The sequence below is a fragment of the Ranitomeya variabilis genome, chromosome 6, assembly GCF_051348905.1.
Source record: "Ranitomeya variabilis isolate aRanVar5 chromosome 6, aRanVar5.hap1, whole genome shotgun sequence".
NCBI lineage: Eukaryota > Metazoa > Chordata > Amphibia > Anura > Dendrobatidae > Ranitomeya > Ranitomeya variabilis.
In genome coordinates, this window is record NC_135237.1 from 217,240,411 (window position 1) to 217,255,366 (window position 14,956).

The following is a 14,956-nucleotide window of genomic DNA, read 5'->3' on the forward strand; positions in this document are numbered from 1 at the left end:
GTTGAGATTAGGGCTGTTTTGGGGTTAGGGTTGTGATTATTGTTAGGGTTGTGATTAGGATTATGGATCGGGTTGAGATTAGGGGTGTGTTGGAGTTAGGGTTGGAGTTATAATTTGGGGGTTTCCACTGTTTAGGTACATCAGGGGGTCTCCAAACACGACAGCCAATTTTGTGCTAAAAAAGTCAAATGGTGCTCCTTCCTTTCTGAGCTCTGCCGTGCGCCCAAACAGTGGTTTACCCCCACATATGGGGCATCAGCTTACTCGGGATAAATTGGACAACAACTTTTGGGGTCCAATTTCTCCTGTTACCCTTGTGAAAATAAAAACTTGGGGGCTAAAAATCTTTTTTGTGGAAAAAAAATATTTTTTTATTTTCACTACTCTGCATTATAAACTTCTGTGAAGCACTTGAGCATTCAAAGTTCTCACCACATATCTAGATAAGTTCCTTAGGGGGCCTAGTTTCCAAAATTTGGTCACTTGTGGGGGGTTTCTACTGTTTAGGTACATCAGGGGTCTGCAAACGCAACATAACACCCACAGACAATTCTATCAAAGTCTGAATTCCAAAATGGCGCTCCTTCTCTTCCGAGCTCTGCCGTGTGCCAAAACAGTGGTTTACCCCCACATATGGGGTACCAGCATACTCAGGACAAATTGGAGAACAAATATTGGCATCCAATTTCTCTTGTTACCCTTGTGAAAATAAAAACTTGGGGGCTAAAAAATCTTATTTGTGGAAAAAAAAATATTTTCTATTTTCACTACTCTGCATTATAAACTTCTGTGAAGCACTTGGGCATTCAAAATTCTCACCACATATCTAGATAAGTTCCTTGGGGGGTCTAGTTTTCAAAATGGGGTCACTTGTGGGGGGTTTCTACTGTTTAGGTACATCAGTGGCTCTGCAAACGCAACATAACGCCCGCAGACCATTCTATCAAAGCCTGCATTTCAAAATGGCGCTCCTTCCCTTCCGAGCTCTGCCGTGCGCCCAAACAGTGGTTTACCCCCACATATTGGGTACCAGCATACTCAGGACAAATTGGACAACAACTTTTGGGGTCCAATTTCTCTTGTTACCCTTGTGAAAATAAAAACTTGGGGGCTAAAAAATCTTTATTGTTAAAAAAATATATTTTTTATTTTCACGACTCTGCATTATAAACTTCTGTGATGCACTTGGGCATTCAAAGTTCTCACTACACATCTAGATAAGTTCCATGGGGGGTCTAGTTTCCAAAATGGGGTCAATTTTGGGGGGTTTCTACTGTTTAGGCACATCAGGGGCTCTCCAAACGTGACATGGCGTCCGATCTCAATTCCAGCCAATTCTACATTGAAAAAGTAAAACGACACTCCTTCTCTTCCAAGCTCTGCGGTGCACCCAAACAGTGGTTTACCCCCACATATGGGGTATCGACGTACTCAGGAGAAATTGCACAACAACTTTTGTGGTCTAATTTCTCCTGTTACCCTTGTGAAAATAAAAATTTTGGGGCGAAAAAATCATTTTTGTGAAAACAAATGCGATTTTTTATTTTCACGGCTCTACGTTATAAACTTCTGTGAAGCACTTGGGGGTTCAAAGTGCTCACCACACATCTAGATAAGTTCCTTAAGGGGTCTAGTTTCCAAAATGGTGTCACTTGTGGGGGGTTTCTACTGTTTGGGCACATTAGGGGTTCTCCAAACGCGACATGGTGTCCGATCTCAATTCCAGCCAATTCTGCATTGAAACAGTCAAACGGTGCTCCTTCACTTCCAAGCTCTGCGGTGCGCCCAAACAGTGGTTTACCTCCACATATGGGGTATCGGCGTACTCAGGAAAAATTGCACAACAAAACTTGTGGTTAAATTTCTGTTTTTACACTTGTGAAAATTTAAAAAAATGGTTCTGAAGTAAAATGTTTGCAAAAAAAAGTTAAATGTTCATTTTTTTCTTCCACAGTGTTTCAGTTCCTGTGAAGTACGTAAAGGGTTAATAAACTTCTTGAATGTGGTTTTGAGCAGCTTGAGGGGTGCAGTTTTTAGAATGGTGTCACACTTGGTTATTTTCTATCATATAGACCCCTCAAAATGACTTCAAAGGTGATGTGGTCCCTAAAAAAAACATGGTGTTGTAAAAATGAGAAATTGCTGGTCAACTTTTAACCCTTATAACTCCCTAACAAAAAAAAAATTGTTTCCAAAATTGTGCTGATGTAAAGTAGACATGTGGGAAATGTTATTTATTAACTATTTTTTTGTGACATATCTCTCTGATTTAAGGGCATAAAAATACAAAGTTTGAAAATTGCAAAATTTTAAAAATTTTCGCCATATTTCCATTTTTTTCATAAATAATCGCAAGTAATATCGAAGAAATGTTACCACTAACTTGAAGTACAATACGTCACGAAAAAACAGTCTCAGAATCAGCGGGATCCGATAAAGCGTTCCAGAGTTATAACCTCATAAAGTGACAGTGGTCAGAATTGTAAAAATTGGCTCGGTCATTAAGTACCAAATTGGCTCTGTCACTAAGGGGTTAACAGGGATCCATTTAGGATCCAAAAACAGCCGGACTGCCCATCACACTAGACTATGAGTCCATCCCCACCTAGCAAGCACCGGAAACGCAATATACATGATCCGGGACATGTACGTTCCCAGCAAGACGCATCACATGTGACTGGACCTGGGTCTGGTGTCGGACTGCACGGGCGTTACCGCCATAGATAGAGAAATGCATTATCCTGCCCACCGTGTAAGGCAGATCACAGGGATGAGGACATGACGAAGTCCTTACTGTGGAGACCTCATAGCTAAGGGATGGTCAGTCCCTGCTATAGATCACTGTCCAAAGAGGACAATCACGTACTGCAGCACGAAAATATGGCAGACAAGGCGCATGGCAGCGCAGCAGAAATGATGTACGAAAAGTACGACTGACCTTCGGGAGTTCCGGTCTCTACAACCAATCAGCACAGACACCGGAAGGAGTATAGTCGTAAAGGAGAGGAGGAAGAGAAGAGAGAAAGCACGTTGTCAATATACATTGCCAGAACGCACTAGCAGTCCCAGCAAGCACAGACGCCGGCGACAAGGGTAATGTCCTATTCAATTCGTCATAATTAGCTCCAGCGCGCGGTAACTGCGCCCCATGGTGGCGCCACCCACTGGACGAGGCTTGGCAGCGCATGTTGTTTGTCAAACAGCTGTGTCTAAAAAGCTATATATTCCGGAGAACTGCAGGGAAATAGTCCCTAAATCCTTAGGCTGTGTGCACACGTAGCAGATTTGTCGCGGTTTTTCGCCATAAAAACGCTACAAAACCGCAACAAAAAACGCTCAGGCCATGTGCACACTTTGCGGTGTGCTCTGCGGGTTTATCCCGCAGCGGAATTGATAAATCTGCAGGGCAAACCCGCTGCGGTTATCCCTGAAGATTTATCGCGTTTTGTTCCGCTGTTTCCGCTGCGGGATTACTCCTGTACTATTGATGCTGCATATGCAGCAATATGCAGCATCAATAGTAATGATAAAAATAATAAAAATTGGTTATACTCACCCTCTGACGTCGCGATCTCCTCGGTGCTGCACTCGGCGGTCCGATTCCAAAGATGCTGTGCCGAGAAGGACCTTCGTGACGTCACGGTCATGTGACCTCGGCGTCATCACGGTCATGTGATCGCGACGTCTCCACAGGTCCTGCTCGGCACAGCAAACCGAAGACCGGACGGCCGCGGGCAGCGCTGAGAGGCGAGTATAGCATCATTTTTTATTTTAATTCTTTTTTTTTACACTATTCATGCTTCCCAGGGCCTGGAGGAGAGTCTCCTCTCCTCCACCCCGGGTAGCAACCGCGCATTATCCGCTTACTTCCCGCAACGTGGGCACAGCCCCATGCGGGAAGTAAGCGGTTCAATGCATTCCTATGGGTGCAGAATCGCTGCGATTCTGCACAAAGAAGTGACATGCTGCGGGTTGTAAACCGCTGCGTTTCTTCGCGGTTTTTCCCGCTTCATGTGCACAGCGGTTTGCGGTTTCCATAGGGTTTACATGTTAATGGAAACGCTATGGAAACTGCTGCGGACCCGCAGTATCAAAATCGCGTAAAAACCGCGAAGTGTGAACATGGCCTCACATTAAGCATCCTATTTAATAGAATGCAATGCGCATTTTTGTGCACATGCTGCGTTGTTTTCCTGAGCGGAATTGCATTCCAGAAAAAAGCATGTTCATTAAATTTGCGGAATCGCGGGGATTCCGCACACCTAGGAATGCATTGATCCGCTTACTTCCCACATGGGGCTGTGCCCACCATGCGGGAAGTAAGCGGATCATGTGCGTTTGGTACCCAGGGTGGAGGAGAGGAGACTTTCCTCCACGGACTGGGCACCATATAATTGGTTAAAAAAAAAGAATTAAAATAAAAAATTGTGATATACTCACCTTAGATGGCCCCGGAGTCTTCCCGCCTCTCAGCCGCTTCCGTTCCTATAGATGGTGTGTGTGAAGGACCTGCGATGACGTCGCGGTCACGTGACCGTGACGTTATCGCAGGTCCTGCACACAAAGGATCTATAGGAACAGAAGCCGCTGAGGAGATCGGCTGCCTTCGGAAGGTGAGAATAACCTTTTTTTTATTCTATCTTTTACTATTGTTGCTGCATAGGCAGCAGCAATAGTAAAAAGTTGGTCACACTTGTCAAATACTATGTTTGACAAGTGTGACCAACCTGTCAATCAGTTTTCCAAGCGATGCTACAGATCGCTTGGAAAACGCTAGCATTCTGCAAGCTAATTATGCTTGCAAAACGCTAGTTTTTAGCAGGAATATGCATGCCAATTCCGCATGCGATATACCCGCGGCAGGAGTTGCAGAATTGCCGTGGAAATTTCCGCGGGAATTCTGCGACGTGTGCACTTACCCTTACTGTTTGCAAAGCGCATATGTGGTGTCAAAGCTGGGGTCTCTGTGACTATCACTCCTGCCACTTGATGCTATGAGCTCTGAACTTACCAGAAAATTGTTGCAGATCACATTGCTGCAGGTCATACTGTTAAAGGGAACCTGTCATCCCCAAAATCGAAGATGAGCTAAGCCCACCAGCATCAGGGGCTTATCTACAGCTTTCTGTAATGCTGCAGATAAGCCCCCGATGTATCCTGAAAGATGAGAAAAAGAGGTTAGATTATACTCACCCAGGGGCGGTCCCGGTACGGTCCGGGTCCGATGGGCGTCGCGGTCCGGAGCCTCCCATCTTCTTACAATGACGTCCTCTTCTTGTCTTCACGCCGCGGCTCCGGCGCAGGCGTACTTTGTCTGTCGTGTTGAGGGCAGAGCAAAGTACTGCAGTGCGCAGGCGCCAGGAAAGGTCAGAGAGGCCCGGCGCCTGCACACTGCAGCATTTTGCTCTGCCCTCAACAGGACAGACAAAGTACGCCTGCGCCGGAGCCACAGCGTGAATACAAGAAGAGGACATCATCCTATAAAGATTGGAGGCCCCGGACCGCGACACCCATCGGATCGGACCGCCCGCCCAGGTGAGTATAATCTAACCTCTTTTTCTCATCTTTCAGGGTACATCGGGGGCTTATCTACAGCATTCCAGAAGGCTGTAGATAAACCCCTGATGCCAGTGGGCTTAGCTCATGTTCGATTTTGGGGGTGACAGGTTCCCTTTAAGGGGCATCTTGAAGGGCACTACTCGAGTGGTAGAAGGGGCAGCTTGAGTGCGCTAAGCGTATGGTGGAAGGGGCAGCTTGAGGGCGCTAAGCGTATGGTGGAAGGGGCAGCTTGGAGGGTGCTAGTTGTGTGGCACAGCTTGGAGGGCGCTAAGCATGTCGTGGAAGGGGCAGCTTGGAGGGCGCTACTCGAGTGGTGGAAAGGCAGCTTGGAGGGTGCTACTTGTGTGGCGCAGCGTGGAGGGCGCTAAGCATGTGGTGGAAGGGGCAGCTTGGAGGGCGCTACTCGAGTGGTGGAAGGGGCAGCTTGGAGGGCGCTAAGCGTGTGGTGGAAGGGGCAGCTTGGAGGGCGCTACTTGTGTAGCGCAGCTTGGAGGGCGCTACTCGAGTGGTTGAAGGGGCAGCTTGGAGGGCGCTAAGCATATGGTGGAAGGGGCAACTTGAGGGTGCTAAGCGTGTGGTGGAAGAGGCAGCTTGGAGGGCACTAAGTGTATGGTTGAAGGGGCAGCTTGAGGGTGCTAAGCATGTGGGTTAAGCGGCAGTTTGGAGGCACTAAGTGTATGGTGGAAGGGGCAGCTTGAAGGCGCTAAGCATGTGGTGGAAGGGACAGCTTGGAGGGTGCTATTTGTGTGGCACAACTTGGAGGGCGCTAAGCGTATGGTGGAAGGGGCAGCTTGAGGGCGCTAAGCCTGTGGTGGAAGAGGCAGCTTGGAAGGCACTAAGCGTATGGTGGAAGGGGCAGCTTGAGGGCGCTAAGTGTGTGGTGGAAGGGGCAGCTTGAGGGTGGTAAGCATGTGGCGGGAGGTACTGATTGAGTGCGCCAAGTGGGAGTCGCTGTTAGAGGGTGCTAAGCGTGTGGTGCTGCAAAATAGTGCTTAGCGTGTAGCGGGAGATGCTGCTTGAGTGCTCCAAATGGAAGTTGCTGCTAGTGGGCACGAAGTGTGTGGTGGAAGGTGCTGCTTGAGAGCACCAAGTGGGAGTCGTTACAAGAGGGCGCTATGCTTGTGGCGGTAGGTGCTATAAGATGGTGCTAAGCATGTGGCAGGAAGTGCTGCTTGAGTGCTTCAAGTAGTCTGCATGTAAAAAATCTCAGCATTCCCGACTCGATTCATATTCCAGACCAGATCCATTTTGAGTCAATGGGTGTGCAATATTTGGATCATGTACCGTATATACTCGAGTATAAGCCGACCCGAGTATAAGCCGACCCGAGTATAAGCCGACCCCCCTAATTTTGCCACAAAAAACTGGGAAAACTTATTGACTCGAGTATAAGCCTAGGGTGGAAAATGCAGCAGGTACCGGTGAATTTCAAAATTAAAAATAGATACTGCATACCGTTCATTATGGCCCCATAGATGCTCCACATAAAGCTGTGCCACATATAATGCTCTGCACCGTTCATTATGGCCCCATAGATGCTCCACATAAAGCTGTGCCATATATACAATGCTCTGCACCGTTGCCCCATAGATACTCCACATAAAGCTGTGCCATATATACAATGCTCTGCACCGTTGCCCCATAGCTGTGCCATATATATAATGCTCTGCACCGTTGCCCCATAGCTGTGCCATATATATAATGCTCTGCACCGTTGCCCCATAGCTGTGCCATATAGTGCTCTGCACCATTATTGCCCCATAGCTGTGCCATATAGTGCTCTGCTCCATTGCCCCATAGCTGTGCCATATAGTGCTCTGCCCCATTGCCCCATAGCTGTGCCATATAGTGCTCTGCACCATTGCCCCATAGCTGTGCCATATAGTGCTCTGCACTGTTGCCCCATAGCTGTGCCATATATATAATGCTCTGCACCATTGCCCCATAGCTGTGCCATATAGTGCTCTGCACCGTTGCCCCATAGCTGTGCCATATAGTGCTCTGCACCATTGCCCCATAGCTGTGCCATATAGTGCTCTGCACCGTTGCCCCATAGCTGTGCCATATAGTGCTTTTCACCGTTGCCCCATAGCTGTGCCATATAGTGCTCTGCACCATTGCCCCATAGCTGTGCCATATAGTGCTCTGCACCGTCCATTATTGTCCCATAGCTGTTGCTGCTGCTGCAATAAAAAAAAAAAACATACTCACCTCTCTTGCTTGCAGCTCCTCGGCGCCATCTTCCCGGCGTCTCTCTGCACTGACTGATCAGGCAGAGGGCGGCGCGCACACTATATGCCTCATCGCGCCCTCTGCCTGAACAGTCAGAGCGGAGAGACGCCGGGAAGATGGCGCGACGCCCGGCGTGTGGAACGAGGACAGGTGAATATGTCATACTTACCTGCTCCCGGCGTCCCGCTCCTTCCCCCTGCCTGTCTTCGGTGCCGCAGCTCTTCCTCTGTCAGCGGTCACCGGCACCGCTGATTAGAGAAATGAATAGGCGGCTCCACCCCTATGGGAGGTGGAGCAGCCTATTCATTTCTCTAATGAGCGGTCCCACGTGACCGCTCAGGGGAAGAGGCTGCGGCACCGAAGACAGTGTGACGGGCAGGGGGAGCGACAGGATCGCCGGGACTAGGTAAGTATATCACAGTGCTCACCCGCCGACCCCACCACCGATCATGACTCGAGTATAAGCCGAGAGGGGCACTTTCAGCCCAAAAATTTGGGCTGAAAATCTCGGCTTATACTCGAGTATATACGGTAAGTTGCGTGTGGTTTTTTTTTTTTTTTTTTTTTTTTTTTTTTTTTTTTTTTAAATATCCATTACATTTATAAAAATAGGAAAATGTATTTGGCTTTTTATTTTTTATTAACCCCTTCACCCCAAGGCTGTTTTCACCTTCCTGAAGAGGCCAAATTTAACAATTCGGACCACTGTCACTTTATGAGGTTATAACTCTGGAATGCTTCAATGTATCTCACTGATTCTGAGATGTTTTCTCATGACATATTGTACTTCATGATAGTGGTAAAATTTCTTTGATATGTCTTGCGCTTATTTGTGGATAAAATGAAAATTTGTCGAACAGTTTGCAATTTTCAGACTTTTAACTTTTATGCCCTTAAATCAGAGCATTATGTCAGACAAAATAGTTAATAAATAATATTTCCCACATGTCTCCTTTACATCAGCACAATTTTTGTAATATGTTTTTTGTTAGGAAGTTATAAGGGTTAAAAGTTGATCATCGATTTCTCATTTTTCCAACAAAATTTACAAAACCATTTTATTCTTAGGGACCACCTCACATTTGAGGTGACTTTGGGGGCCCATATGACAGAAAATACGCAAAAGTGACACCATTCTAAAACGGCTCAAAACTACATTCAAGAAGTTTATCAACCCTTCAGGTGTGCCATATGAATTTTTAGAATGTGGAAGGAAAAAATGGATGTTTAACTTTTTTTCACAAAAATTTTACTTTAGATCAAATTTTTTTTATTTTCACAAGGGTAACAAAAAAATAGACCCCAAAATTAATTGTTCAATTTCTCCTGAGCATGCCGATACCCCATAGGTGCAGGAAAACCACTGTTTGTGCTAGGAAAGGAAGGAGCACCATTTGACTTTTTGAATACAAAATTTGCTGGAATAATTAGCGGACGGCATGTTGCATTTGGAGAGCGCTCATGTGCCTAAACAGTGAAAATCCCCAACAAGTGACAACATTTTAGTAAACTAGATCCATCAGGGAGCCTATCTAGATCAACACCTGGTTGTCTAATGGTTAGAAGGAGATATGGATAGGCGTACAAGCCACAGTGTCTTGCACCCACTTTGAAATTTGGTGGACGATCATCGGTGATGATCTGGGGATCCTTCATCAAGGCTGGAATTGAGCAGGTTGTTCTTTGCGAAAGATATATGAATCAAGCCGCATACAAGGTTATCCTGGAAAAAGTTGATTCCTTCTGCTCAGGCAATGTTCCCCCAACTTTGAGGACTGGTTTTTCCAGTAGAACAATGCGCCATGCCACACAGCTAGGTCAACCACAGGTGTGGATGAAGGACCACCACATCAAATCCCTGTCATGGCCAGACCAATATCCAGACCTGAACCCCATTGAAAACTTCTTGAATGTAATCAAGAGGAAGATGGATAGTCACAAACCATCAAACAAAGAAGAAATGCTTAAATTTTTGTACCAGGAGTGGCATAAGGTCAGCCAAAAGCAGTGTGAGGGTATGTGCACACGTTGCGGATTTGGCTGCGGATCCGACGCTGCGGATCTGCAGCTGTTTTCCATGCGTTTTACAGTAGCATGTAAACCTATGGAAAACCAAATCCACTGTGAAGATGCTGCGGTTTATTTTCTGCAGCATGTCAATTCTTTGTGCGGATTCCGCAGTGTTTTACACCTATTCCTTATCAGGAATCTGCAGGTGAAATCTGCAGAAAAACCACATTAAATCCACAGATTTTTCTGAATCTGCGTTGAAAAATGCGCAGCCAAATCTACAACGTGTACACATACCCTGAAAGACTGTTGGAAAGCATGCCAAAACGCATGAAAGCTGTGAATAAAAATCATGGTTATTCCACAAAATATTGATTTCTGAACTCTTCCTGATTAATTAGTATTGTTGTTTCTAAATGATTATCAACTTTTTTTTTTTGCATTATTTGTGGTCTACAAGCAAAGCATTTTTTTATTTTGACTTTCTCATTTTCAGAAAATAAATAAAAAATGTATTGTTTGGAGCTTCGGAGACATGTCAGTAGTTTATAGTACAAAAGAACAATTTACATTTTACTCAAAAATATACTTAAAAAGAGGAAAATCAGACAAACTGAAAATTTTTCCAGAGCTGTGTGCATATATGTGTGTACGTGTATGTGTGTGTGTGTATATATATATATATATATATATATATATATATATATATATATATATATATATATATATATATATATATATATATATATATATAGTTGGGTCCATATATATTTGGACAGAGACAACATTTTTCTCATTTTGGTTATAGACATTACCACAATTTAATTTTAAACAAAACAATTCAGATGCAGTTGAAGTTCAGACTTTTAGCTTTCATTTGAGGGTATCCATATTAAAATTGGATGAAGAGTTTAGGAGTTTCAGCTCCTTAACCTGTGCCACCCTGTTTTTTAAAGGGACCAAAAGTAATTGGACAATTGACTCCAAGGCTATTTCATGGACAGGTGTGGGCAATCCCTTCATTATGTCATTCTCAACTAAGCAGATAAAAGGCCTGGAGTTGATTTGAGGTGTGGTGCTTGCATTTGGAAGGTTTTCCTATGAAGTAAACATGCGGTCAAAAGTGCTCTCCATGAAGGTGAAACAAGCCATTCTTAAGCTGTGAAAACAGAGAAAAAACCCATCCGAGAAATTGCTACAATATTAGGAGTGGCAAAATGTACAGTTTGGTACATCCTGAGAAGGAAAGAAAGCACTGGTGATCTCATCAATGCAAAAAGACCTGGGCGCCCACGGAAGACAACAGTGGTGGGTGATCGCAGAATAATCTCCATGGTGAAGAGAAACCCCTTCACAACAGCCAACCAAGTGACCAACACTCTCCCGGAGGTCGGCGTATCAATATCCAAATCTATCATAAAGAGAAGACTGCATGAAAGTAAATACAGAGGGTTCACTGCACGGTACAAGCCACTCATAAGCATCAAGAATAAAAAGGCTAGACTGGACTTTGCTAAAAAACATCTAAAAAAGCCAGCACCGTTCAGGAAGAACATTCTTTGGACAGATGAAACCAAGATCAACCTCTACCAGAATGATGGAAAGAGAAAAGTATGGGGAAGGCTTGGTACAGCTCATGATCCAAAGCATACCACATCCTCTGTAAAACACGGCGGAGGCAGTGTGATGGCTTGGGCATGCATGGCTGCCAGTGGCACTGGGTCACTAGTGTTTATTGATGATGTGACACAGGACAGAAGCAGCCGAATGAATTCTGAGGTATTCAGAGCCATACTGTGTGCTCAGATCCAGCCAAATGCAGCCAAACTGATTGGTCGTCGTTTCATACTACAGATGGACAATGACCCAAAACATGAAGCCAAAGCAACCCAGGAGTCTATTAAAGCAAAGAAGTGGAATATTCTTGAATGGCCAAGTCAGTCACCTGATCTCAACCCAATTGAGCATGCATTTCACTTGTTAAAGACTAAACTTCAGACAGAAAGGCCCACAAACAAACAGCAACTGAAAACCACTGCAGTGAAGGCCTGGCAGAGCATCAAAAAGGAGGAAACACAGCGTCTGGTGATGTCCATGAGTTCAAGACTTCAGGCAGTCATTGCCAACAAAGGGTTTTCAACCAAGTACTAGAAATGAACATTTTATTTAAAATTATTGAATCTGTCCAATTACTTTTGGTCCCTTTAAAAACAGGGTGGCACATGTTAAGGAGCTGAAACTCCTAAACCCTTCATCCAATTTTAATGTGGATACCCTCAAATGAAAGCTGAAAGTCTGAACTTCAACTGCATCTGAACTGTTTTGTTTAAAATTCATTGTGGTAATGTCTATAACCAAAATGAGAAAAATGTTGTCTCTGTCCAAATATATATGGACCTAACTGTATAATATATATATATATATATATATATATATATATATATATATATATATATATATATATATATATATATATATATATATATATATATATATATATATATATATATATATATATATATTTTACACACACACACACACACACACACACACACACACACACACACACACACACACACACACACACACACACACACACATACTCCCGTCTCCAAGACTTTACACGTGCTGCGCCAATTGCATTTGTTCAGACTGGCCTACCGCCTCAACGCATTAACCTAACTATCCCTGTGTGGCCTACTAAAAATAGAAAAACAAAACACATAATCAGGTTCCTCGCATCGTGTTCTCATACACTTTATGCAGTTAATAGCCCTCTGTGTCTGTACTGGTACATACTTAGGCTGTTAACTGGTTCATGCAGCTTTACATGAACACCCGAGCCTTACACTATGGCTGGTCCAAATAACTAAAGCAATTGTTACCATTCACCTCCCGTGTCTCCCCTTTTCCTCATAGTTTGTAAGCTTGCGAGCAGGGCCCTCATTCCTCCTGGTATCTATTTTGAACTGTGATTTCTGTTATGCTGTAATGTCTATTGTCTGTACAAGTCCCCTCTATAAGTTGTAAAGCGCTGCGGAATATGTTGGCGCTATATAAATAAAAATTATATATATATATATATATTAGATTGTGGCCCGATTCTAACGCATGGGGTATTCTAGAATATGCATGTCCCCGTAGTATATGGACAATGATGATTCCAGAATTCGCGGCAGACTGTGCCTGTCGCTGATTGGTCGAGGCAACCTTTGACATCGTCGCCATGGCAACCATTATGACATCTACGTCGATACTGTGCCCGTCGCTGATTGGTTGAGGCGAATTCGCGGCAGACTGTGCCCGTCGCTGATTGGTCGAGGCAACCTTTATGACATCATCGTCGCCATGCTGTGCCCGTCGCTGATTGGTCGAGGCCTGGCGGCCTCGACCAATCAGAGACGCGGGATTTCCAGGACAGACAGACAGACAGACAGACCCTTAGACAATTATATATATATAGATATATTTGTCTAAGGGTCACTTCCGTCTGTCCGCCTGTCACGGATATTCATTGGTCGCGGCCTCTGTCTGTCATGGAATCCAAGTCGCTGATTGGTCGTGGCAAAACAGCCACGACCAATCAGCGACTGGCACAGTCCGGCGGAAAAATGGCCGCTCCTTACTCCCTGCAGTCAGTGCCCGCTCCGTACTCCCCTCCAGTCTGCCCTCACACAGGGTTAATGGCAGCGGTAACAGACCGCGTTATGCCGCGGTGTAATGCACTCCGTTACCACTTCTATGAACCCTGTGTGACCAACTTTTTACTATTCATGCTGCCTATGCAGCATGAATAGTAAAGCGATCTAATGTTAAGTAATAAAAAAAAATTAAAAAATCGTTATATACTCACCGTCCGTCGGCCCCCGGATCGAGAACAGGCCTTTCCCGCTCGCGACACTCCGGTAACCGGTCCATGCTGCGATCTCGCGAGATGATGACGTAGCGGAGACCGCAATGCACTCTGGAGACCGGAGTGCACGAGCAGCGTCGGTAACCGCTTCGCTTGGATCCGGGGGCTCCGGAAGGTGAGTATATAACTATTTTTTATTTTATTTTTTTTTAATGAGTATATAACAATTTTTTTTTTTCATTTTTTTAACAGGGATATGATGCCCACATTGCTATATACTACATGGGCTAGGCAATATACTACATGGGCTGGGCAATATACTACGTGGCTGGGCAATATACTACATGGGCTGTGCTATATACTACGTGGCTGGGCAATATACTACATGGGCTGGGCAATATCGCTGATTGGTTGTGGCCGGCCGTGACTAATCAGCGACCCGGGATTTCCATTACGGAAGTTACAGACAAACAGACGGAAGTACCCCTTAGACAATTAGATAGATAGATATATATACAGTAGAGACCAAAAGTTTGGACACACCTTCTCATTTAAAGATTTTTCTGTATTTTCATGACTATCAAAATTGTACATTCACACTGAAGGCATCAAAACTATGAATTAACACATGTGGAATTATATGCTTAACAAAAAAGTGTGAAACAACTGAAAATATGTCTTATATTCTAGGTTCTTCAAAGTAGCCACCTTTTGCTTTGATGACTGCTTTGCACACTCTTGGCATTCTCTTGATGAGCTTCAAGAGGTAGTCGGTGTGTCCAAACTTTTGGTTTGTACTTTGTATATATATATCTACTATATAATTGTCTAAGGGTCACTGCCATCTTTCTGTCTGTCCTTCTGTCTTTCTGTCTGTCACAGATATTCATTGGTCGCGGCCTCTGTCATGGAAATCCAAGTCGCTGATTGGTCGCGGCAAAACGGCCACGACCAATCAGCGACGGGCACAGTCCGGCGGCAAAATGGCCGCTCCATAATCCCCTCCAGTCAGCGCTCACACAGGGTTAATGGCAGCAGTAACGGACCGCATTATGCCGCGGGTAACGCACTCCGTTACCACTGCTATTAACCCTGTGTGACCAACTTTTTACTATTGATGCTGCCTATGCGGCATCAATAGTTAAAAGAGCTAATGTTAAAAATAATAATAATAAAAAAAAAAAGTTATATTCTCACCGTCCGTCGGCCCCTCGGATCAGGAACAGGCCTTTCCCGTTCTTCGCGACGCTCTGGTAACTGCTCCATGCATTGCGGTCTCGGGAGATGATGACGAAGCGGTCT

The 14,956-nt window shown here is 44.8% G+C and overlaps 1 protein-coding gene across 5 annotated transcripts in view; it reads left to right on the forward strand.

Moving 5' to 3' along the window:
• The first annotated feature begins 2,541 nt into the window (after positions 1-2,541).
• The window catches only part of MTRR (5-methyltetrahydrofolate-homocysteine methyltransferase reductase), a 1,305,783-nt gene continuing 1,293,368 nt past the window's right edge, over positions 2,542-14,956 (forward strand). For 3 of the 5 annotated variants that reach the window (XM_077269440.1, XM_077269443.1, XM_077269446.1), the window contains exon 1: positions 2,542-3,093. The gene's annotated coding sequence lies outside the window, so the exon portion shown is untranslated. Of the gene's footprint in view, positions 3,152-14,956 lie in introns of all 5 variants that reach the window. The other 2 variants (XM_077269445.1, XM_077269442.1) reach the window with 2 other exon arrangements.